The sequence below is a fragment of the Rhinopithecus roxellana genome, chromosome 4, assembly GCF_007565055.1.
Source record: "Rhinopithecus roxellana isolate Shanxi Qingling chromosome 4, ASM756505v1, whole genome shotgun sequence".
Lineage (NCBI taxonomy): Eukaryota > Metazoa > Chordata > Mammalia > Primates > Cercopithecidae > Rhinopithecus > Rhinopithecus roxellana.
In genome coordinates this window covers 65,747,310-65,775,156 of record NC_044552.1, presented here as the reverse complement: position 1 = coordinate 65,775,156, position 27,847 = coordinate 65,747,310, and the positions used below count along the sequence as shown (strand labels likewise).

Below are 27,847 nucleotides of genomic sequence, written 5' to 3'. Positions count from 1 at the left end.
AAGAGCAGAAGCAGGAGTGCAAATTCCAGCCCCTTAGCTGAGATGCAGCTCAGTGGCAGTGGCTGCCTGAGAGTGCAGGCAGAAACATGGGAGAGCACTCCAGGCTCAGACAGAGAACTGAGATGCCAGTAATTCTGTCCCATTGTCTAAAGGCAGGTAATACGACTGGACCCAAAGTCAAGGAGTGGGAAAATCTACTGTGATCCTTTCATGCAGGGTGTCAAATCTTTTGCCTTCCCTAGGGCGTAATTGGAAGAAGAATTGTCTTGGGCCACACATAAAATACGCTAACACTAACAATAGCTGATGAGCTTTTTAAAAATTGCAAAAAAGATCTCATAATGTTTTAAGAAAGTTTACAAACTTGTGTTGGGCTGCGTTCGAAGTCATCCCGGGTTGCATGCTGCCCATGAGCCGTAGGTTGGACAAGCTTGCTTTAATGAAAGTAACTGCAAAATCACACACGAAAGACATCAAGGATTGGAGCAAATAATGCAATCTGCCGCGTGTGCTTTCTATGTTCCTAATTAGACAAGAACTAACATTAAATGCAAATGTTGGAAACGTATCATAATTGTCTGGCTTGAGAAACATAGTCTGCAATTATTCATCTTTACTGTTTCTTTAGAAAACAGGGTCATAGGAAGAAGGTGAAGATTCTGAAAGAAGAAATTTTTACCAGAACAGATTTAAATGTTACATTTGGTCAGAAAACAGCAGATAAATAATCTGAAACCTAATTTATTGCTGAGGATTGTTTTTGCTGCTAAATATAATCTGAGTCAAAAAAACCCCCTGATTTCTATAAATATTATAAATTAGTGATGATCTGTCAGAAGTTGTTTTCATTTCTATACATGGAGACATTAAAAAATCCTTATATCAGTATATAAATATTTTCCATCATATTATTTTGTATAATGCTATTTTTTCTGTTTTTATTTTCCATAAAGTGATACAAAACCACAGAGATTATAGCATTTTTTAAAAAACCATCCTCAGATGATGCTAATTTGGGGCATACTCAAAGACTAAATAGAACAAAAAATGAAATAAATTCTCTAAAAAGATATAAAAGGGCTATGAAAATCCTCAAAAAGACAGAATTCTATCTTATGCCCAAAGGCATGCTATAGAGAAGGCATAATTAGTTTCAGGATTTAAGTCTGCCTTTTTTAGTCAATAAAAATTATGACTGCATTTCAGCTTTCTGACATTTTAACTACGTAAGAAATTACACAAAGGTTCTTGAAACTCTGCAGTATAATTAAGAAGCATTAAGAGGGAACTAGGAACAACTACAAAGAGAAGAAGCAGAAAAGCCTAGAAGGCATTTTTATAATTTCATATCTTAACTAGAGTGTTTACTGGTGAGCTAAAAAGTACTTGACACATGTGAATATAGCCCAAAATGCAGTAGCATTCAAGAACGTGGGAACAAATCAGTTGATTATCAATATTCCAGTAACAATCTGACAAATATGTACACTTAACATCATTTATTCCAGTATCCAAAGACAAGAATGCAATTTTCTATGAAAGTTGAGGTTTACACATTGAGAAAATTGTCACTTTTCATGACAAAAAAATGGAACTAAAAGATTGGGAGATGCCAAGTCAATGCTGTCCTACTGAGATGAACATACCTCTCTGTGTTTTTAATTAAGCTTTCTGTAAGGAGTCCTTTCATCTCAATTACTGACCCTATTATGGAGAGGTCATTTCACCATGGCAAATGGTAGTCAGAGACAATGCATTTGTATGCCATGATCAATTTTTAGGCATGGTAAAAGTCCTATAATTTAGAAATGACCTCTAGTTTTACATGCGTGTGTTAGTATTAGTTTTCTTTGTTTTTAAAAGGAGATTTTTGCTTTTTGCCATGGTGGAGTAACAGAAACTGGATTTACCTTTGTGTTGTAAAAGAAAAATAAGAAATCTGGGCAAGATATATGAAACCATAGGTGTAGAGAGTGGAAAATAAGCATGGCATGACTGATTCTTGAGGAAAGAGAAAAATAAAAATACTAGGTGAACCTTCAATAGCCCCTGACTTTATTCATGAAAGCACACTCCGGAGAGATGGCCGGGCCAAGTGGACTAGGGTGTTCCCACTGAATCCAGGACACAGAGATTGGAGTTAGTGACACTGAAGTGAATGGAAATAGCAGCCTGAGGTTCCAGACATGAAATGACTCTACAGATAAGTTCCAGAACTTTGTGTTGGGGTCTTTGAAGAGCTTTGCATCTTTGCTAAATACGAAGTATGCATGTATAGGTTAACATGCTTTGAAATTGGGCAAAGAGTGATTCTTGAGGTTTTGCTGAATACAAAGATGTGCATCTAACCCCAAGATGGGTTAGATCTCAAAAAGGCCTGACACAAAAGCAACTGGGGAGCTGTGCATTGAATAGTCCTCAGAGCTGGCATGCTTTGGAGTTCTAACTAGTCATTGTGGGGAGCCTCATCTGTCACTCACTGAACTCAGTAGAGATGCCAGAATAACAAACTCTAATAGTAGGGCTAAGTCCTCCCTAGAGTAAGGCTACCAACTGTTCACCCCAATGAAGATCGTTCACAAATCCTGAAAGGATTAAAATGAACCATGAGTAACTTAACTGGCTACCCAAATAAATCCTTCCATTTTTGAAAAGGAAAACAAAATCCAAACACTCAATAATGTAAAATCAGGATATCTATCATAGCAGCCATCAAAATGTATTAGATATATTATGGTACAGGGAAATATGAGCCTTAATCATGAGAAATATCAGTCAAGGGTGAGAGTTTGATTTACGTAGAAATCAAACTACTAGATCCCAAGAAGGAAAACCAGAAACTTTCTCAGGTAAGTATAGTTCTTTTCCTTCTTAGGAACGCTCACTTCTCCCCCTGCTGCTTGCTTTATTTTTCCCCTAGCATCTGTTTTTATTATTTTATGAGACAGAGGCTTGCTCTGTCACCCAGGCTGAAGTGAAGTGATGTGATCTCAGCTCACTGCAACCTCCGCCTCTAAAGTTCAAGTGATTCTTGTGCCTCAACCTCCCAAGTAGCTGGGATTACAGGCACCCACCACCACGCCCAGCTAATTTTTGGATTATTAGAGATGGGTTTCACCATGTTGGCCAGGCTGGTCTCGAACTCCTGGCCTCAAGTGATCCACTTGCCTCTGCCTTCCAAAGTGCTGGGATTACAGGTATGAGCCATCACATCTGACCTATTTTTCCCCTAACGTCTGATATTCTAGTAGTTGCATCTTTTGCTCCTCTTTCCCAGTCTGCAAACTGTATTATAAATTCTGTTATATCAGGAAGTTTGTATATTTTGTTCACAATTGAATCTTTGCTTTCTAGGATACTGCCTGGCATAAAATGTTGACACTCAACTGTGTATGTGGGATAAACAAAGAGTGAATTATTTATTTGAGAATAAACCTGTTACATTTCTCAAAAGAAAACATTTATGCAACCAACAGACATATGAAAAAATGCTCATCATCACTGGTCATTAAAGAAATGCAAATCAAAACCACAATGAGATACCATGTCATGCCAGTTAGAATAGCAGTCATTAAAGAGTCAGGAAACGACAGATGCTGGAGAGGTTGTGAAAAAATAGGAATGCTTTTACACTGTTGGTGGGAGGGTAAATTAGTTCAACCATTGTGGAAGACAGTGTCGCAATTCCTCAAGGGTCTAGAACTAGAAATACCAGTTGACCCAGCCATCCCATTACTGGGTATATACCCAAAGGATTATAGATCATTCTATGATAAAGACACATGCACACGTATGTTTATTGCGGTACTATTCACAATAGCAAAGACTTGGAACCAACCCAGCTGTTCATCAGTGACAGACTGGATTAAGAAAATGTGGCACATATAGACCAAGGAATACTACGCAGACATAAAAAAGTATGAGTTTGGCCAGGTGCAGTGGCTATGACTGTAATTCCAGCACTTTGGGAGGCTGAGGTAAGCAGATCACGAGGTCAGGAGATCGAGACCATCCTGGTTACAATGGTGAAACCCTGTATCTACTAAAAATACAAATAATTAGCCAGTGTGTGGGTGGGTGCCTGTAGTCCCAGCTACTCGGGAGGATGAGGTAGGAGAATGGCATGAACCTGGGAGGCAGAGCCTGCAGTGAGAGGAGATTGCGCCTCTCCACTCCAGCCTGGGTGACAGAACAAAACTACAGAACTCTCCACCCCAAATCAATAGAATATACATTCTTCTCAGCACCACTTTGCACTTATTCCAAAATTGATCACATAGTTGGAAGTAAAGCACTCCTCAGCAAATGTAAAATAATAGAAATTATAACAAACTGTCTCTCAGACCACAGTGCGATCAAACTAGAATGCAGGATTAAGAAACTCAATCAAACCTGCTCAACTACATGGAAACTGAACAACCTGCTTCTGAATGACTACTGGGTACATAATGAAATGAAAGCAGAAATAAAGATGTTCTTCGAAACCAGTGAAAACAAAGACACAGCATACCAGAATCTCTGGGACACATTTAAAGAAATGTGTAGAGGGAAATTTATAGCACTAAATGCCCACAAGAGAAAACAGGAAAGATCTAAAATTGACACCCTAACATTATAATTAAAAGAACTAGAGAAGCAAGAGCAAACACATTCAAAAAACAGCAGAAGGCAAGAAATAAGTAAGATCAGAGCAGAACTAAAGGAGATAGAGATACAAAAACCCTTCAAAATATCAATGAATCCAGGAGTTGGTTTTTTGAAAAGATCAACAAAATTGATAGACAGCTAGCAAGACTAAAAAAGAAGAAAAGAGAGAAGAATCTAATAGATGCAATAAAAAATGATAAAGGAAATATCACCACTGATCCCACAGAAATACAAACTACCATCAGAGAATACTATAAATGCCCCTATGCAAACACACTAGAAAATCTAGAAGAAATGGATAAATTCCTGGACACATAACACCCTCCCAAGACTAAACCAGGAAAAAGTTGAATCCCTGAATAGACCAATAACAGGCTCTGAAATTGAGGCAATAATTAATAGCCTACCAACCAAAAAAAGTCCAGGACCAGACCGATCCACAGCCGAATTCCACCAGAGGTGCAAGTAGGAGTAGGTACCATTCCTTCTGAAACTATTCCAATCAACAGAAAAAGAGGGAATCCTTCCTAACTCATTTTATGAGTTCAACATCATCCTTATACCAAAGCCTGGCAGAGACACAACAGAAAAAGAGAATTTTAGACCAATATCCCTGATAAACGTCTATGCAAAATCATCAATAAAATACTGGCAAACTGAATCCAGCAGCACATCAAAAAGCTTATTCACCATGATCAAGTGAGATTTATCCCCGTGATGCAAGGCTGGTTCAACATGTGCAAATCAATAAACGTAATCCATCATATAAACAGAATCAAAGACAAAAACTACATGATTATCTCAATAGATGCAGAAAAGGCCTTTGACAAAATTCAACAGCTCTTCATGCTAAAAACTCTCAATAAATTGGGTATTGATAGGACGTATCTCAGAATAATAAGAGCTCTTTATGACAAACCTACAGCCAATATCATACTGAATGGGCAAAAGCTGGAAGCATTCCCCTTGAAAACTGGCACAAGACAAGGATGCTCTCTCTCACCACTCCTATTTAACACAGTGTTGGAAGTTCTGGCTAGGGCAATCAGGCAAAGGAAAGAAATAAAGGGTATTCAATTAGGAAAAGAGGAAGTCAAATTGTCCCTGTTTGCGGATGACATGATTGTATGTTTAGAAAACCCCATTGTCTCAGCCCAAAATCTCCTTAAGTTGATAAGCAACTTCAGCAAAGTCTCAGCATACAAAATCAATGTGCAAAAATCACAAGCATTCCTATACACCAATAACAAACAAACAGAGAGCCAAATCATGAGTGAACTCCCATTCACAATTGCTTGAAAGAGAATAAAATATCTAGGAATCCAACTTACAAGGGATGTGAAGGACCTCTTCAAGGAGAGCTACAAACCACTGCTCAACGAAATAAAAGAGGACACAAACAAATGGAAGAACATTCCATGGTCATGGATAGGAAGAATCAATATTGTGAAAATGGCCATACTGCCCAAAGTAATTTATAGATTCAATGCCATCCCCATCAAGCTACCAATGACTTCCTTCACAGAATTGGAAAAAACTAATTTAAATTTCATATGGAACCAAAAAAGAGCCCACATAGCCAAGACAATCCTAAGCCAAAAGAACAAAGCTGGAGGCATCATGCTACCTGACTTCAAACTATACTACACGGCTACAGTAACCAAAACAGCATGGTACTGGTACCAAAACAGAGATATAGACCAATGGAACAGAACAGAGCTCTCAGAAATAATACCACACATCTACAACAATCTGATCTTTGACAAATCTGACAAGAACAAGAAATGGGGAAAGGATTCCCTATTTAATAAATGGTGCTGGGAAAACTGGCTGGCCATAAGTAGAAAGCTGAAACTGGATCCCTTCCTTACACCTTATATAAAATTAATTCAAGATGGAATAGGGACTTAAATGTTAGACCAAAAACCATAAAAACCCTAAAAGAAAACCTAGGCAATACCATTCAGGATGTAGGCATTGGCAAGGAATTCATGTCTAAAACATCAAAAGCAATGGCAACAAAAGCCAAAATTGAAAAATGGGATCTAATTAAACTAAATAGCTTCTGCACAGCAAAAGAAACTACCCTCAGGGTGAACAGGCAACCTAGAGAATGGGAGAGAATTTTTGCAATCTACCCATCTGACAAAGGGCTAATATCCAGAATCTACAAAGAACTTAAACAAATTTACAAGAAAAAATCAAGCAACCTCATCAAAAAGTGGGCAACGGATATGAACAGACACTTCTCAAAAGAAGACATTTATGCAGCCAACAGACACACGAAAAAATGCTCATTATCACTGGCCATCAGAGAAATGCAAATCAAAACCACAATGAGATACCATCTCACACCAGTTAGAATGGTGATCATTAAAAAGTCAGAAAACAACAGGTGCTGGAGAGGATATGGAGAAATAGGAACACTTCTACATTGTTGGTGGGATTGTAAACTAGTTCAACCATTGTGGAAGACAGTGTAACAATTCCTCAAGGATCTAGAACTGGAAATACCATATGACCCAGCCATCCCATTACTGGTTATATACCCAAAGGATTATAAATCATGCTGCTATAAAGACACATACACACATATGTTTATTGTGGCACTATTCACAATAGCAAAGACTTGGAACAAATTCAAATGCCCATCAATGATAGGCTGGATTAAGAAAATGTGGCACATATACACCATGGAATACTATGCAACCATAAAAAGGATGAGTTCATGTCCTTTGTAGAGACATGGATGAAGCTGGAAACCATCATTCTCAGTAAACTATCGCAAGGACAGAAAACCAAACACCGCGTGTTCTCACTCATAGGTGGGAATTGAACAATGAGAACACTTGGACACCGGAAGGGGAACATCACACACAGGGGCCTGTTGTGGGGTGGAGGGAGAGGGGAGTGGGGAGGGGTAGCATTAGGAGATATACCTAATGTAAATGATGGGTTAGTGGGTGCAGGACACCATCATGGCACACGTATACATTTGTAACAAATCTGCATGTTGTACATATGTACCCTAGAACTTGAAGTATGATAATAATAAAAAAAAGAAAATGTGGCACATATATACCATGGAATACTATGCAGCCATAAAAAAGGATGAGTTCATGTCCTTTGCAGGGACATAGAAGCTGGAAACCATCATTCTCAGCAAACTATCACAAGATCAGAAAACCAAACACCGCATGTTCTCACTCATAAGTGGGAGCTGAACAATGAGAACACATGGACACAGGGAGAGGACCATCACACACCAGGGCCTGTGGTGGTGGGGGCGGGGGCGGGCGGTGCTAGGGGAGGGATTAAAAAAAAAAGTGGTATGCAACAGTAAGAAAGACATTTTCCTGATACATATAAAACATGCAAAAACAGAGAGAATCTCACAAACATAATTATGAGCAAAAGAAGCTAGACACAAAAGATTACATATTGCTTGAATTAATCTATGAATTTTAATGACAGTCAAAGCTTATTTATGCTAATATGAGAGTGGTAACTCTGGAGGAGTTATTGGCATAGAGGGGCATATGGGACAATTCTTAGGTAATAGGAATGTTTTGTATTCTAACTTAGGTAGTGTTTATTTGGGAGTACAAATATGTGTATTTGAACTGTACAATTTTCTTACTGTATATCTACTGTGACTTATATATTAGCATAAACAAGTTTTGCCTGTCAATAAGATTCATAAATTCATTCAAATAATATGTAATGTTTTGTGTCTAGTTTCTTTCTTTTGCTCATATTTATGTTCGTGAGATTCTCTTTGCATGTTTTACATGTATCAGTAAAATGTTTATTTAGGAGTACAAATATGTGTATTTGAACAGCACAGTTTTCTTACTGTACTATGTACTTATTATATCCCAATAAAGTAATAAACAGCAACAACAACAAAAAGAAAACAAGCTTGTTAATTTATGCAGAACTGTTGTTTTTGTAGGGGGTTAGATTTTTTATTAAATTACTGGCAGGCTCTAATAAGATTGTGAATATACAAAAAAGTTTATGTGTTATGCCATTCTGTATATAAGTTAAAATTAATGCTTATTTTAAAGTATCAGACACAAACTATTAATTGACTAACAAAATGTTCTCTTAGACATGGAAGTGTTAAGCCTAGGGTCTGCTTGTTCCTTTAAACATGCAAAAGGCCCAAGTTCCTCAGAGACAACAGTGTGTGTTGTTTTCTAAAATGTCCCCTATAAAGCTTTACTTTAATTTTTTTTTAATTTTTTACTTTTACCCATAAAACTTTCTGGAGAAATTGAAGGTCCTCATCTCTATCCCATTATCTTCCTTCATTTCTCTTCAGCACAAGCAATATCATGGACCACATGTTTAGTTACATTCTTGGAGAATGAAAAAGCCTTAGGTGGAAGTCAGATTCTGGCATTTCTGTGCTTTGTAGGTTAATAACAGGTCTGGGACAGGCCTGATGAGTTACAGATATTCTAAAACAGTTTAGCCAATGAGTGACCCCTCCAAACCATCTGTGAGATTTACTCATATAGTCTCTGGTATCAATTTGATGAAATTATCCTATCATCATCATTACTGTGGTTGGATGAGCAACTACTTCCAGGGCTAGAGGAAGGGTGGGAATAAACAAAAATCTAAGGATAATTGCTTTTTTAGAAACTCCAAAATAACAGGTGCCATTTAATTGTACTGTATTAGGCATGTCAAGGAGCAGATTCAGAGCTGACATGTTATAGTGTCAAGAATTGTAGTAACAGTTTTCTCTGGCCAATGATACTAGGTTCCCTGTTTAAAAAATTTTTCTTCCTTTTAAGTGGCACCCACAGTAAAACAATATTCTGATCTAATTGTTTATCTATGACTAAGTGAAATTTTGCCAGAATTTTTGAATAATTTCTCCCCTTGAAAATCAATCACTTGCTACTGAAGTTAATGTCTAACCAAATAGATTAGAACACTGTCTATAAGCCAAGAGAAATTAATTTGTTTTCATTATATGTGGACAAACTAATCTCATTAAAATTAATTGCAAATAGAATATATTAATGAGGGCTATGATTTTTAACTGCTCTAAAAAAGCAAGATTTTAATACTGATTCCACTGGTTATGAACTGTGATCACAAATGAGTATATTAATTTCTCTCTGCTTCTGTTTTACTCGCATACAAAATAGGGCTAACATGAAGATTGATTTGAAGATTGATCTTTTTTTGCCATCGTTTTAAATATTTCATCCAGTCATCAACAAAATTACCTTATCTTTATTCATTCCCACTCAAAAAAAAAAAAAAAAAAAAAACAAGCTGTCATGATAATTAATGGATGTCTTGACTGCCACATCCAATGATTTCTTCTCAGTCTTCCCTCTCTTGAGATGTCTTCACTATTTCAGTTTAATCTTCTTTTAATCACGAAATTATTTTGCCATGGTTTCTTTGATAATATTAACTTCTATCTTTTTTTCTGACTCCATGAGAGCTCTAGCTCTTTTCTCTCTTTAAATGCAATCAATGTCAATGCTTCCTGGTCATTTATTCTGTCTCATTTAACACCCTTGTCTTGGGTAAGAATGCCAGATATTACCTGTTCAGTGGTGACCCAGAAATTTTATCACTTAGGATAATCTCTTCTAGATTAATCCAGATATCCTACAGACATTAAAATTATCATATATCCCAAATTCCAGATTAGTTTTATCCCCTTATATCACAAAGTGCCCTAAACTGAAAACTTTCCGTTGTTTTCTAATTGGCACGACAACTCCCATCACCATCAGCATCACTGTCAGAAAAGCAATATCTACCTATTATTGAACGTTCACTGTAATCCAGGGATCATTAAATGATTTGGGAACATTATCTTATTTAATCATCCCCAAACTGCATGTAACAATATAAGATAATGAGGGTAAGTGAGGTTAAACCAATTGCCTATAGTGTTATTGTTATCAGGCGGCAAAGCTGAAATTATATCATCATTTCATTTGGCAGCCAAGGCTACGATTTTAACTGCTACTCTCTATTACCTCGCTCACTGTAATTCATTGTTTTCAGTCACTTCCTAAGGACATCTATTTATGTCTCAAATGTGCCTCAAACTTGTCTCATCTGGTTGTTATCCTCCTACTTTAGGTTTTTATTTCTCACTTCTAAACAAACCAATTTAAGACTAATTTTACTTCCACTCATATTTAAATTAAAAATTCCTTCCTTTTCAGGAAGGCAACTTTTTTTTTTAATCTTCATTTTTATTCTCTTAAGATATTCCTTAGTTTCAAGGGTACATGTGCATGTTTGTTATTTAGGTAAACTGCGTGTTGTGGAGGTTTGGCTACACAATATTTTGTCATTCACATAATAAGCATAGTACCCAATAGGTAGTTTTTTTTTTTATCTCAGCCTCCTTTCACCTCCCCACTTTGAATTGGCTCTGATGTCTATTCTTCCCTTTGTTGTGTCTATCTCTACTCAATGTTTAGCTCCCACTTGATTTTCTATTCCTGCATTAGTTCACTTAGGATAATGTCCTCCAGCTCCATCCATGTTGCTGCAAAACACATAATCTCATTATTTTATTTTATGACTGTGTGGTATTCCATGGTGTACATGTACCACATTTTCTTTATCCAGTCTACTTTTGATGGACGTTTAGGTTAATTTCATGTATTTGCTATTGTTAATAGTGCTGTGATGAACATACAAGTGCATGTTTCTTTATGGTAGAATGGTGTATTAGTTTATTTTCACACTGCTGATAAAGACATACCCAAGACTGGACAATTAACAAAAGAAAGAGGTTTATTGGACTTACAGTTTCACATGCCTGAGGAGGCCTCACAATCATGGTGGAAGGCAAGGAAGAGCAAGTCACATCTTACATGGATGGCAGCAGGCAAAGAAAGAGAGCTTGTGCAGGGAAACTCTCATTTTCAAAACCATCAGATCTTATGAAACGTATTCATTATCATGAGAACAGCATGGGAAAGACCCATCCCCAAGATTCAATTATGTCTCACTGGGTCCCTCCCACAACACATGGAAAATGGGAGCTACAAGATGAGATTTGGGTGGGGACACAGAACCAAACCATATCAAATGGTTTATATCCCTTTGAGTATATGCATCCAATGATGGGATTGCTGGGTTGAATGGTAATTCTGTTTTAAGTTCTTTGAGAGATGAACAAACTCTTTTCCACAATGGCTGTACTAATTTACATTCCCACTAGTAGTGTTTAAGCATTCCCTTTCCTCCACAACTCCACCAGCACCTGTTATTTTTTGACTGGTGTGAGATGGTATCTCCTTGCCATTTTGGTTTGCATTTCTCAAATGAATAGTGATGTTGAACATTTTTTCATACACTTGTTGATCCTGTGCATATCTTCTTTTTAAAAGTGTGTTCATATCCTTTGCCCACTTTTTAGTGGGGTTATTTCTTTTTTGGCTTGTAAAATTGTTTAAGTTCCTTATAGAGTCTAGATATCAGACTTTTCTCTGATTTATAGTTTGCAAATATTTTCTCCCATTCTGTGAGTTATCTCTTCATCCTGCTGATGATTTCTTTTGCTATGCAGAAGATCTCTAGTTTAATTAGGTTCCATTGTAAAGTTTTTTGTTGCAATTACTTTAGGCATCTTTGTCATTGTCATAAGATGTTTGCTTATTCTTATATCCAAAATGTATTTCCTAGGTTTTCTTCCAAAGTTTTCATAGTCTTAAGCTTTACATTTAAGTCTTTTTTTTTTTTTGAAATGGGGGGTCTCGCTTTGTCACCCAGGCTGAAGTGCAGTGGGATGATCTCAGCTCACTGCAACCTCTGCCTCCCAGGTTCCAGCAATTCTCCTGCCTCAGCTTCCTGAGTAGCTGGGATGACAGGCATGCACCACCATGTCCGGCTAATTTTTGTACTTTTAGTAGAGACAATGTTTCACTATGTTGGCCAGGCTGGTCTTGAACTCCTGACCTCAGGAGATCCACCCATCTCGGCCTCCCAATGTGATGGGATTACAGGCATGAGCCACCACATCCAGCCTACATTTAAGTCTTTAATCCATCTTGAGTTGATTTGTATGTGGTTTAAGGAATGGATTCAGTTTCAGTCTTCTGCATATGGTTAGACAGTTATCCCAGTGTCATTTATTGAATAGGGAGTCCTTTCTTCATTGCTTGTCGTTGTTGAATTTGTTAAAGAACATATGGTTGTAAGTGTATGGCTGTATTTCTGGGCTCTCTATTCTATTCCACTGGTCTATGTGTTTGTTATTGCACAGTATCATATCGTTTTGGTTACTGTGGTCTTGTAATATGGTTTAAAGTTGGGTTATATGATGCTTCCTGCATTGTTCATTTTGCTTATAATTGCCTTAACTCTTCAGGCTCTTTTTTTAGAATAATTTTTTAGAATAGAATTTTAGAATAATTTTTTTCTAATTCTGTGGAAAATGTCATTTGTAGTGTGATAGGAATAGCATTGAATCTGTAAATTGCTTTGGAAAGCATGGTCATTTTAACCATATTGATTCTTCTTATTCCTGCGCATGAAATGTTTTTCCATCCATTTGTGTTTTCTCTGATTTCCTTCAGCAGTATTTTGTAATTCTTGTTGTAGAGATCTTTTTTCATGTTAACGTTGAAAAGTCTGATGCGTATGTGTCTTAAAGATGCTCATGTTATCTTGCAGGGACTCTCTGCATTTTCTGAATTTAAATGTTGGCCTTTATAGCAAGGTCAGGGAAATTTTCATGAACAGTATCCTCAAATATATTTTCCAAGTTTCTTGCTCTCTCTCTCTCTCACACTTATAAATTGTAGCTAAATAATGTGTACATGTGGACACCAGAGAGTGGGATAATATACATCAGAGACTCAGAAACATGGGAGGTTGATTAGGGATAAGAAATTATCTAATGAGTTCAATGTTACACTAAAAGCTCAGACATCACAACTATGTCATATATCCATGTAACAAAAGTGTGGTTGTAGCTTCTATTGGCAGGGATGCCAGTGAATTTTAGATTTGGTCTCTTTATATAATCTCATTTTTCTTGGAGGTTTTATTCATTCTTTTTTTTTCCTTTGTTTTTGTCTGACTGAAATAATTTGAAGAAATGGTCTTCAAGCTCTGAAATTCTTTCCTCGGCTTGGTCTATTCAGCTGTTAATACTTAAAATTGTATTATGAAATTATTTTGGTGAGTTTCCCAACTTTATCAAATCAGTTTGGTTTTTTTCTTGAAATGGTTATTTCATCTTTCAGCTCCTCTATTTTTTTTTTTTACTGGATTCCTTAGATTCCCTGCATTAGGTTTCGACTTTCTGCAGAATCATGATGATCTTCATTTCTTTCAGGATTCTGAATTTTATGTCTGTCATTTCAGCCATTTTAGTTAAGGACTATTGCTGGAGAACTAGTGTGGCCATTTGTGGGTAAAAAGATGCTCTGGCTCTTTGAGTTTCCAGAGTTCTTGCACTGGTTCTTTCTCATCTGTATGGGCTGATGTTCCTTTAACTTTGAAGTTGCTATCCTTTGGATGGGTTTTTTACTTTTATATTAAAAATATGAATGCTTCACAAATTTGCATGTCATCCTTGCACAGGGACCATGCTGATCTTGTCTTCTTGTCTGTGTCATTCCAATTTTAGTACAGGTGTTGCTGAAGTGAGTGCAAACATTTTTTAAATTTTAGTTTTACTTTATGTTTGTGATGCATGTGGCTCATTATATTGAGAGAAATAAGAGGCAATAATATAATTTGTCAAAAATGGAAAATAGACTCAATCATGGTTTGCTATTATCATGTCAGTGTTAAAAATGTGGCATACACCTTTTATTAAATTAATTTGATTCTTAGTAAATATTTAAATCTAATTGGGATGCAAGCATTTGTACTTCTAATGAAGAAAAATGTACTGAATATAATCCAGGGTAAATCATTAACTTTTCATATTACTCCATTACAATTTTATATTATTTTATTGTCATAGATTTAGAAGCTACAACCACAGTTTTGTTACATGGATATATGACATAGTGTGATGTCTGAGCTTTTAGTGTAACATGGAACTCATTAGATAATTTCTTATCCCTAATCAACCTCCCATGTTTCTGAGTTTCTGATGTGTATTATCCCACTCTCTGGTGTCCACATGTACATATTATTTAGCTTCGATTTATAAGTAGAATACCTGGTGTTTGACTTTCTGTTTCTAAGTTATCTGACTAAAGATAATGGCCTTCAGTTCCATTCATGTTGCTGCAGAAGACATGATTTCATATTTCTATGACTGAGTAGTATTCCATGGGGTGCGTGTGTGTGTGTGTGCATGTGTGTGTCTGTGTGTCTATTACAGTTTCTTCTTTTAGTCATTCATTGATGGATACTTAGGTTGATTCCATATCTTTGCTATTTTTAATGTTGCTGCAATAAATATATGAGGACAGATATCTTTTGGATATAATGATTTCTTTTCCTTTGGATATATATTCAGCAGTGGGATTGCTGGAATGAATGGTAGTTCTGTTTTTAGTTCTTTGAGAAATTTCCATACCGTTTTTAATAAAGATTATATTAATGTACATTCCCAGCAATGGTGTATGTTCTGCTTTCTTTGCATCCTTGCCAGTTTTTTTTTACACTTTATTAATAACCATTCTCAGTAATATAAAATGGTACTTCTTTGTGGTTTTAAGTTACATTTCTCTGATGGTAAGTGATGTGGAACATTTTTTCCATATGCTTGTTGGTTTCTTATGTATCTTCCTTTGGTAATTGACTGTTCATGTCTTTTGCCCAACTTTTAAGGGGTTATTGGTTTTTTCCTGTTGAGAAGTTCAAGGTTCCTTGAAGATTCTGGATATTAGCCTTTTGCTGGACATGTAAATATTTTCTCCTATGCTGTAGGCTCTCTGTTGACTCTGTTGATTATTTCTTTCACTGTGAAGAAGCTTTTTAGTTTAAAAATCCCATTTGTTTATTTTTGTTTTTGTTATATTTGCTTTTGAGATCTTGGTTATGAATTCTTTGCCTGGGCCAATGCCCAAAAGAGTTTTTCTTAGGTTTTCTTCTAGAATTTTTATAGTTTCAGGCCTTATGTTTAAATCTTTACTCCATTTTGAGTTAATTTTTGTATATGGTGAGTGATATGGGTCCAGGTTCATTTCTCTGCATGGGGCTGTCAAATTTTCCCAGCACCATTTATTGTATAGGGTATCCTTTCCTCAGTGAATGTTTTTGTTGACTTTGTCAAAGATCGGTTGGCTGTAGATAAGTAGCTTTTTTCTTAGTAATTTTTTATACTAAAGACGTTGACTAAATCACATGCAAAAAAAAAATCAGTTTATAGAATGAGTCACATGCAGTTCATATGTAACAGATCTTTTCCATTCAAAGTAATGCTTTTTAAAACTATCTGATAAATCACGTTCATGATAACTAGTATTTGTTGAGGGCTGAAATAGTATCAAACATTGTTCTAAGTACTTTACATGAATCAGACTATTTAACTGTCATACTCACCCCAATTTGCCAATGAGAAATTAAGGCACACAGTGGTGAAGTGATTTGCTCACAAAACCAACATTTAACACCTGACAGTCTAGCTCCAAAGCCAAAGTCTTAAATTATCTAGTGCATAAACACATTTTTATTAGAAACAATCAAGAAACATCTAACATATCCTTAATAATTACTATTGCACATTGTTTTTGTATTTATCATTATAGTTGATATGGTTTAAAAGACAGGGTGGGTAGTGTGCAATTTTAGCAATCATATAACTGGATCTTATGCTAAAAGAACACATTTGTAATAGAGACCTCTTATATTACAAATTTAATGACAAAGAAAAAAATGTGTGCTGATTTAAATGTAGGTGGAATTCACATACCAGAGCCTCTATCAAGAAGTGCTGTTAACACTATTTCAGCAAAACAGTGGAGAACAGACCAACAAACAAATTTATTTAAATGTGATACTTTCCAATATTGTAATCACTGCATCACAAGATGATTTCCCCCAAATCATGCTGCTATAAAGACATATGCACATGTATGTTTATTGCAGCACTATTCACAATAGCAAAGACTTGGAACCAACCCAAATGTCCATCAATGATAGACTGGATTCAGAAAATGTGGCACATATACACTATGGAATGCTATGCAGCCATAAAAAAAGGATGAGTTCATGTCCTTTGTAGGGACATGGATGAAGCTGGAAACCATCATTCTCAGCAAACTATCACAAAGACAGAAAACCAAACACCGCATGTTCTCACTCATAGGTGAGAACTGAACAATGAGAACACTTGGACACAGGAAGGGGAACATCATACACCGGGGCCTGTCGTGGTGTGGGGGGAGGGGGGAGGGATAACATTAGGAGAAATACTTAATGTAAATGACAAGTTAATTGGTGCAGCACACCAACATGGCACATGTATACATATGTAACAAACCTGAACATTGTGCACATGTACTCTAGAACTTAAAGTATAATTTAAAAAATACAATGCAAATCCAATGAACAATGGAATTTGCATTACAATTTTGGCATACATTCATCTTGTTGGAACGAATGATTTTTCTATTTTTCGAAATGTGTACAGTCATGTGTCACTTAACAACCAAGATCTGTTCTGAGAAATGTGTCATTAGGCAATTTTGTCATGTGAATGACATAGAATGTAGTTACACAAACCTAGATGGTATAGCCTACTACACACCTAGGCTAAATGTTGTAGCCTATTGCCCTTAGGCTACAAACCTCTTCAGCATACTGCTATATACTGAATACTGTAGGAAATTGTAACAAGGTGATGAACATTTGTATATCTAAACATATAAAAGGCATAATAAAAATACAGTATTAAAAGAAGAGAAGAAAAGAAAGTGTTAATTTTTCCCCAGGGGAAAGCTGTTCATGAGATATTACCTGGGAAAACGGGTTAAAACTGAAGCATTCAGGCTTCTGAGATTACCAGGCAGTAAGGTGAACTGGTATACCCGCCCTCCACAAATGGTTTCAACCTCCTAGTCCCTTAACCAATTTTGTTGTTAAGTGTAGTGTAGTAATAGTCAGTGCAGATGGTTTTTTCAAGGAAAATGGGCAAAGTAACTAGAAATTCAGACAAATTAATACAGCTTGACTTAATTTATTGCATTTTAATTAGTTTGGTACAGTGTTTCTTGTTTCTTTTTCATTTTTCAAAGTTTATTTTTTTCTACCTTATAGGGAATGTTTTGTTAGAGACCTACTTATTTTTCCCTCTTTAAATTTGTGGGGCATACTTAGAATTCCTCTTGTAGTTCTAGTTCTTAATCTTAAAGAGAAAAAGATAGTCCAGAAGCTAGATGGTCTATACACATCATGTGATTCCTTGCGTGCCTTCTTTATTCCTCACTTTAATAAAATCTAAGTTGTTTTACATGATCTCATTTGCATTCTGCAGTCTTATTGACGTTCATCATAATCACTGAGGGAAATCACCAAGGTAAATCATCCCTTATTTCTTAGGTGCTTCATCAGTTTCTTGCTTCATCTCACAGAGCTTTCACAGAACAAGAAAGCTTGTAAAAAGATTATTTTTCTTCTGTGAAATCTCATTCTATCTGAAATATTGTGAGCCTATTTTTTTTTTTTTAAGTTTTTGGGTTTCAAAGAAATGAAGAAATGTCTTTTCCTCTTATTATGGGTAGTCTCATGACATATCATTTTTAGATGATCTGAATAATCTTAAAGTAAATGTTTGTACTATAGCAAACATTTCTAAAATGAAAACAATCTTAAAATTCATATCCTCAAAGCAGTGGCATCAACTGTTACAAATATTGTAATAGCAACATATGCAATGCAACGTAATACATTATCTGCTTGTGATATTTCCTCAGTGGCTTTATGAAAGAACCACTTTAAAATGGCATTGTTTTGATTCTCATCTAAGTGGCTGTGGGTTCTAACCTAATTTTTTACCCAATTGACTCTATAGGAAAATGGAGACAGTTCAAATTCAGACCTCTGAACATGGAGTGCTGATGAGAGCCAGTAAATCAAAACAGTGCTTAGGCAAAACTGTACACAGAAAACACAGCAAACAATTTCATGTTTTCATTATTTTCATTGTTTTAAATTTTAAGCAAGATAAGATAGAGATAAATGGACTAAGTGAAAATCAAGAGATTACAAGGAACTGCAAATAGAATTACCCAGCATTATCTCATAATGTTATCTCATTACTGGGTATATACCCACAGGAAAATAAATCATTTTACCAAAAAGACACCTGCTCTTGCACGTTTATTGCAGCACTATTCACAATAGAAAAGATATGGGATCCACCTAGGTGTCCATCAGTGGTGGATTGGATAAAGAAAATGTGGTCACCGTGGGACACTACCCAGCCATAAAAACGGAAATCGTGTCCTTTTCAGCAACATGGATGCAGCTGGAGCCCATTAGCCTTAGTGAATTAACACAGAAACAGAACATCAAATACTGCATATTCCCACTTATAAGTGGGAGCTAAATGTTGGGTACACATGAACACAAAGATAGGAACAATAGACACGGGGACTTCAAAAACGGGGAGGAAGGGAGGAGAGAAAGGGCTGAAAAACTACCTATTGGGTGTACCTATTGCGTGTTGAAAAGACATCTATTTGGGTGATAGGCTCAACTGAAGTCCAAATCTCAGCATCACGTAATGTATCCATGTAACAAACCTGTACATGTACCCCCAAATCTAAAATTAAAAATAATAATGTTCAAAATAAAGACGCAAAACCAAAAAAAAAAAGTTTTAAAAATTCCAAAAAATTAAGCTTGTATAAATCAACTTAAAGGAATCATTGCTAAATCTTTATAATACTTATTTCCAGTCTGCTAGTCTTCTTCTACTTCTTTTAAAAAAATCTTAATCTTAGTAAAACACACATAGATTATTTAGCATTTTTATGCATTGTTTACCGGCAATGATGACATACTTTTTCTAGAGTGGATCTATAATACTGTAATTATCTATAACATATCATTAAGACACAGAACCATTTTTAGAAAGGTTACATCTTCAGTGTTTGATAAGTGCATCAAATAATCTTAGTTAGCATTCGGTTCTCTATATATACAGTGGGGATGCACATTCATATCACTCAAAGGCAGTATCCTTCTTTATCTGCACTAGACAACTGTAGATCACCTATGTGAGCGTTTTTCACCTGTGCTGATTCTTAGTGTCATTATTGTTTTATATGTGGTTCAAGATGTGGGAAAGGCAAATCACTAGAACTGTGTATAAGGCGAAGTTAATGTATTCAGGAGCAAGGCAGGAAGTTCAAGGTCAGAGAAATCCTGATATCAAAGGTGCTTTGTTTCTGAATCCAGATCTGTTATGTCACTAGAGTGTCAATAAAATTTGGAAATATCAAAATATATTTGCAAGTATGACATATTGCAGAATGAATCATACAAGTAAGCAAAAATAAGTAAATGAGACAAAAGATAGAGGTTTTCATTAGCTTTCACATTTTGTAATTCTCAAGTCCAAAGAGAAAGATATTACAGTCAGTTTTGCCTTAATTCTTATTTTGAAAACAAATTTGTTCCAATGTGACTAATACATTAGGGAACCATTTGAGCATAACTTGAATTTCATGTTTACTTATGCTTGGTTTTATCTGCAAGAAATACTCTGAACCAAAAAACCGTACCTGGATGAATCCAAGGGATAGAAACACATAAGAAACATACATGTACTCACCTCAAACACCTACCAGATACCTCAGTTCATCATGCATATTTTGAGCCACGCCCATCCATATCTGGTGCTGGAAATTTCCATCTGATTTCCTGATTTCAGATAATCCTCCTCCATCACAAAACTCCGTAACCCGTAATCCCTCAGATACCCACTTCCAATCTTTCACCAAGTAAAATGTTATATTTACTATAGTAGTTATGTATTTTTAAACAATCAAATATGTAAAATTATGCTAAAGTTTTTATTACTTTCTTTTCTTATTTTTTATATATCACAATGTTGTTTGGTGTTATGCTCCGAAGCCCATTTTTCCTTATTCTCTCTAAAATTTTATTATTGATTTTGCCTAGAGCAGAAATTTTTAGGAGTTGATGTCAGGTTGCAGCAGAACTGTTTGGATTTTATGCTGAAGATCTCAATTAATGTATAAAATCTTGTTTTCTTAGTTGTTAAATGTAAATAGATATTAAAAATAAATTTTAAACTACATAAAAATTGGGATGGGTTAATTATAAAAACTTTCACTTGTTAAATTTAGAAACATATTAAAATAAATTTTAGACAAACAATTGGAAAAAATCTCACTAGATAACTCATCTCAATTTTATTTTGTAAATGCTTAGGAAAAAATGTGAAAAATTATTGCCTTTAGAGTAAACTATTACGAAGACACATTAAAGTCTAGAATAATCATGGCTATGCTACTATCATGAACTGTACCATAATATCTGAGTCCTATATATAATTTACTTAATACAAATCTTTAAACTTAAGAAAAAGAAATTAACGTGAATAAATAGGGACAAATGCCATGTCATTTTATTCTGTTGGTGAAACTTCTGTAGAGTGACAGAAAATGTTGAATGACAAAAGAGAATGCAAGGTACATTGAACCTGCAAGCTTCCAGCAACTTCCAAAATTAGCTGATTTAAACTGAATTAATGCTGATGTCTCTAAAATATGTTTTGCAAAATTTTAGAAATGGTAGCATTTTTATTATTCATCAAGAAACTGGTTAATGGTGATCAAGTTTAAACTTATTAAGTCCTAAAGCATGTATTAGCACCTCATCAACATTTTCTTTATGCAAGGGCTGAAGGTTTGATAGGCAACTTTTATTAGAAAGCTCAGATGCCACAATTTACATTAATTATCATTTTTGTTTTTTCTACTTTGGAAAGTTTTTCTACTTTTAAAGGTACCTTGCTTACTGATGTTAAATTGCTTAAAAATAGATCGTGGATATTATTGTCAGCGTTAAGTGTTAAATATCGAAAGATATTGTTGATACCCTACATCCAAAGACTACCAGGAACAAATCAATAGTCAAATAGATTTGGGCTTATTGACTCATTTCAATGAGACAGACAACATACTACGGGGAATAATGTGTTATCTCAGTAATAGGATGTTAGGAGGGGTGTGGTACAGAATATGAACTTGTGTTAATGATTTGTAGAACAATTCAAACAATAGTGGTTTTTCTCAGGATTGCATCATATTAAAAGTGGAGGCAGTTCCATCATTGAACTCCTATATTTTTTATCTAGGAGGCAGGATAAATGAACAGGAACTAAATACTAATTAGCAAAGACACAAAAGTTTTTCACACTAGCCGAGAGAGGCATGTTTGATCAGTTTTGTGGTTGGTGCATTGCAATCTTGTCTGGTGTGGGTATTCTGTGAAATTGTTTATAATCAACAGGAAAACACTGTGGTCCAGCTGTTAGTGCCAGACTAGCTCCCATCTAATAGCTTTCATCTCCCACATGCCATATTTATTAATTTTTGCTTTATATACTTTGTACATAATGTTATTTTCTTGCCTATTTTTAGTTTTTAGCAGATTTTTCCTTTTATTATTATTTAGGGTTTATCTTGAAATAAATATTTTGTATAATATAGTACCTGATATGAATATCATATATAGTTTTTTGTGGCTTAGTGTTTTCTAGGTATAATAGTTGCTATGATTTTTTTCCATTGTTTTATTTTCAACATGTATATTTTTTCCCCAAAACATGACTTCCGTAAGCTTCATATAACTGGATTCCAATCTCTCTCTCGCATCCTCTCTCAATCTCTTTTGCTCAGTAAATTAGCTTACTGCAGTAACATGTACTGTGATTGATGATCTATTTGTATTTTTTTGCCATCCATTTGTATTTTTAATTACCATGATAGTATTAGTTATCCACTGGCTGTACAGCAAATTATGACAAATTTAACAACTTAAAACAATACATATTTATTATCTTTTGCTATGATATAAATGTTTATATCCCCCCAAATTCAGATGTTGCAATATTAACCCCTAAGCTGGCAATATTAAGAGGTGGGCTCTTTGGGACGTAATTAGTTCATGATAGTAGAACCTTCAAGAATGGAATTAGTACCCTTATAAAAGAGACCTCAGAGAGCTAGCTAACCCCTCCAACTGTGTATGGACATGGTACATGGTACGTGGTACGAAGGCAGTGTCCATGAGGAAGCAGTTCCTCCTCCTGAGTCACCAAATCTGCTGCTGCCTTGATCTGGGACTTCCTAGTTCCAGAACTACGAAAAATAAATTTATGTTTTTTTAATAAACTACTTAGTTTATGGCAGTTTTCATAGCAGCCTGAATTAACTAAGATGTATTACAGTCTGTAGATCATAAATCCAGGCATATCTTAGTTGAATAAATCTTCTGCTTCAAAAGAATGAATCTAAGTGGTGGCTGCAGCTGTCTGAATACTTGACTGGGGAAGACTTCACTTCCAAGATCACTCATCTGGTTTTTGGTAGTTCCTTAATGGTTGTTAGAGTGGGGGGCCTCACTACTTATCTGTCTGTTGGTAAGAAGCCCTCCTTCAGTTTCTTGCTATGTGGACTTCTTCATACGGCAGCTCACAACACATCGTGCTTCATCAGAGTAAGCATGAAAGAAGAGCCACAGAGAGAGACAGACAGACAGACTGAGACAGAGACAGAGACTGGAGAGAGGGAACATGCAAGCCAGGTGGAAACTACCATCTTTTATTACCTAATCTTGAATGAAACATCCCATCACTTTGCATGTTAGTAGCAAACCACAAAGTGTCAGATAGCTGGCAAATCAATAACAAGATCTTCAGCTGAGTTGAATCTGCCTGATAGCATTTAAAATTGTATGTTTAATTTTTGCTATGGCTTGAATGTTTGTGTTTCCCCAAATTTATATTCTGAAACCTTAATCTTCAATGTGGTGGTATTTGGAGATGGGGCCGTTGGAAGGCAATTAGGTCATGAGAGTTGAGCTCTCATGATGGGATTAGTGCCCTCATAAAGAAAAGTCACAAGAGAATTCACTTCCCTCCAATCTCTTCCATGTGAGAACAACAAGGCTTCCATCTGTAAACTAGGAAGAGGGCCTTCACTAGGAAAATAATCAGTATTCACCTTGATCTTGAAAGCCTTGAACTTCCCAGCCTCCAGAACTGTGAGAAATAAACATTTGTGGTTTATACCACTAAGTCTATGGTATTTTTGTTATAGCAGCCTGAACTGAATAAGGCAGTTTTAAATAAGATATTTTGAACGACTGTTATTTAAAATATACTTTTAAAAATTGATGTATTGTGTTATAATTCAAACAATAAATATTTTTTCAGAGTGAAAAAGAGACTTAAATATTGATTCGTGATTCAAATATTAAGATTTATTTTAACTAAAAGAATATTTGATAGTCCAAGATATTATTTTAAAATATCAGGTCTATTTTTCCAGATCACTGTGACAACTTGAACATTATTAATCATAGTAGTTGACATTGACATTATATGAAATTTGATTAATAAGAATAAGCTAGCATTGTCTGACTCATAGTTCACCAAGAAGATATGCTTGAAAAATGTGGGCACTGCTGAAATAATTTCTTTTGTTGGGAGAAATATCAATCGCAAAATAAGAGTGGCAAGCCATCATCTTTATCATTTGTCTTGGATAAGCAACTCTTTCCTATTCATAGTATTTATTGAAAGCCTTTCAAATTGTTTAACTAATCAAATCATTGCTAGAAACATGTGCATTATTTTTAGCTGATAAGCAGTATAAAATGAACAGATTTTCATTTCATCTGGACTTCCTTTAATTGAATGCCTTTAGAATGAATGAGACAATTGTTCATATAATTATGAAAAAAATTTTACTTTCCATGGGACTTTGTTTATAAGTCTTCTTTAATTTTTGAAATACGAGTCAGATGTTGTCTTAATTGATTCTTTCAATAATCTTTTGAAGTGGATGAGGTAGCTATTGTATTTAAACTTCAGTTCTTCCTGTGAAATTAAATTAAAATGAAGTCATTCTTTCTGAAGAAAAATAATTCACATTCCACCATGTATAACATTTTAAAGTTTTCTGTCTTGCAGTTAAGATGATTCATTTTAAACTAGTAACCTTTATTGTTCAATCATCCCTGGAGAATTAAGAGCATTAATATACAATATCATCCCTCTGCAAAGCTCCTATTTGTATCTAGACTTCTTGGTGTTGATGATTGCCAGTGTTTCTTTCACATTCTCTAACGACATACACTTGTGAAGGAAAATAAATCTTGGGACCCCAGACTTATTAAGCCAAAGGGAAAAGCCAAGCTGGGAACTGGGTCACGCAAACCTGTCTCTCCCTTTTCGTTCCTAAGTAAGATGGTTACAAGATGAAAAGCTACACACCTTCCTCATATTTTGCCAAGGAAATTCTTAGTGAGCTCTAAGATATTTACCCTAAAGTATTTCTGTTAAAATTCACCATGGCAATGTAAATGCCGTGGATAGCTTATCCTTACAGATGCAGTCATCCCTCTGCCCACCTGGCACAAATGTATATCTGATTGTTCCCCTGCCCCATTTATCTTTGTTGGCTTACGTAAAAACACAGATTCCCTGCATTTTCCCCTATTTGTCTATGCTACCTTATGTAAAAATGCAGATTCACTGAGCCAGACAAAAGCATGAATATGTTCCTTCTAGTCCCCTCTTACATGAAAATTGTGTACTTCTCCACATCTAACCCTTTATATAGACTGTTGTGCCTATAAAACTTCAGGGCATTTGATTAAGAATAGCTACCATAACGAGTGCCATGTGGCTTATGGAGGAGTAAGCAATGAGTGACTTTAGATTGGTTTGGCATAGACAAATGGAGCCTGCCATGATTATTCCCCATAGGGATAGTATGAGGAAACGGTAGGCTATGTATTCTGTCGTGGAATTAAGGATTAGCGTGAACCATATCGTTCCATAGCTTCCTAATTTTAGGAGTACTGCTCTAAATACTATTAAGCTGGCAATGGGGGCTTCTACGTGGGCTTCAGGGAGTCACAGGTGGAGTCCAGAGAGAGGCATTTTTACCAAAAATGCCATGATGTATGCTAGTTATAGAAGTTTACTGGATCAGGAGGTTGCCAATTCTTGGGAAGTGTATGTTGTTATTAATATGTTTAGTAAGCTGAACACATTTTGAGTATAGATAAGTGCTACGAGCAAAGGTAAGGATCCTACCGGTGTATAAAATAAGAAATATAAGTCTGTGTTAAGGCTTTCTGTTTGATCACCTCAACGAGTAATAATAATTATGGTGGGGACTAGCATGGCTTCAAAGAGAATATAAAATATGATTAGTTATGTGGCTGTGAATGTTATAATTAAAGATATCTGTAGAGAAATTAACATTAAGGTATAAAGCTTTTTTTTGCAGGAATGATTCTTTGGATAGATGATATTGGCTTGCTAAAATTATAAGGAGCGGTAACCAGTATTAGAATTCAGTAACCAGAATTAGAAGGGGTGATGACAGTGGATCAGGAAAGAAAGTTAATGAGAAGTTGGATGAGTCATCATTAACCTGGTTGAAGAGAAGCAGGCTCATGAGACTGATGAGTCAACTGCGGGAGGCTGTATTAATTCAGACCATAGAGTTCTAAGAGCATCATGTTATTGGGAGTAGTATAATTGTTGGGATAATAATTTTTAGCATTGGAGTAAATTCAGGCTTTGTGCATAATCTAGACCATAGTTACTGGAAGCCATAACCAGTAAGCCTAAACCTACAGTGGCTTCACAGGCTGCAAAAACTAAAAGGATAATAGGTATTATGGATGCTAGTGTGAAATGCATGTTTAAAGTTATGAGAGTACTTATGATAAATATTGATAGTATTATGCCTTCTAGGCATAGTAAGGATGATATCAGGTGGGATCAATAGATTATTACCCCTATTAAAGACATAATGAAAGGTAATGTAATGTTAATATAAATAGAGGGCATTTGGTAATTACGATCTACCATAATTTAATGAGTCGAAATCATTTATTTTGACTTAAACTAATTATCAACTCAGTTCATTCTAATCCTTTTTGGGTTCATTCATAGGCTAAGCCTAAGATTAAAATGATAACTAATATGAGGGCTGCCCTAATTATTACTTTTAGGTTGGTTGTCTGAAAAACTCATGGTAGGCATAGTAGTAGGGCAATTTCTAGATCATAGACGAGAAATGTGTGGCTACTAGGAAAAACTTCATAGAAAAGGGGAGGAAGGTAGAGCCTATTGGGTGAAACTCACATTCATAGGGGCTAGATTTTGTTGCTAGGGCTAATGTTAGATTAATTACTCTTTTTCACGTAATACCGAAGCTAATTGATTGGAAATCAATTAGATTGTGCTATTTTATACTAACAGAGTAAGATCCTCATCAATAGATAGAAACATATAGGAATAGACATAATACATCTACAAAGTGTCAGTACCAGGCAGTGGCTTCAAATCCAAAATGGTGGTTGGATGTGAGGTGAAATTTTAGTTGGCGGAATAGGCAGACAGTAAGAAATGTCGATCCGATAATAACATGAAGAATGTTGAGATGTAAACCCCACTGGAGATAGTGAAAGGGGCTTTGAAATACTCTGAGGCTTGTAGAAGTGTAAAGTAAACACCTAGGGCAATTGTGATGGACAGTACCTGAAGTATGTGTCTTTGGTTACCTTCTATTAAGTTATGGTGAGCCCAAGTAATTGAAACTCTGGATGGAAGTAAAACAGATGTATTACTTCTAGAGAGGGACTTCTAGAGAGTTAAGAGGGTAAATGCCTGTTGGAGGCCAGCATCTTCCTAATTCTGGAGTCGGGGCTAGGCTAGAATGGTAGAATGCTCAAAAAAAGCCGGCGAAAAAGAACACCTCTGAAAGAATGAATAAGATTATTCTGTATCGAAGGTCTTTTTGGACGATTGATGTATGGTGGCCTTGGAATGTGCCTTCTTGGATAACATCACATCATCATTGATGTGTTGTTAATGTATTGGTTAATAGGCCTAGAGTTAGTTAGGAGGGGAGTAGAGTTAAAATGAAATCATATGGCCTGGCCGGATGTTATCAGCAGTGCTGCAAGGGCTCCCGTTAGTGGTCAGGGGCTAGGGTTAACTATGTGGTAA

The 27,847-nt window shown here is 35.6% G+C and overlaps 1 pseudogene; it reads right to left on the bottom strand.

The window, feature by feature from the left end:
• Window positions 1–14,193: 14,193 nt before the first annotated feature.
• LOC115897118 lies at window positions 14,194–14,312 on the bottom strand (annotated as a pseudogene).
• Between the last annotated feature and the right edge of the window lie 13,535 nt (window positions 14,313–27,847).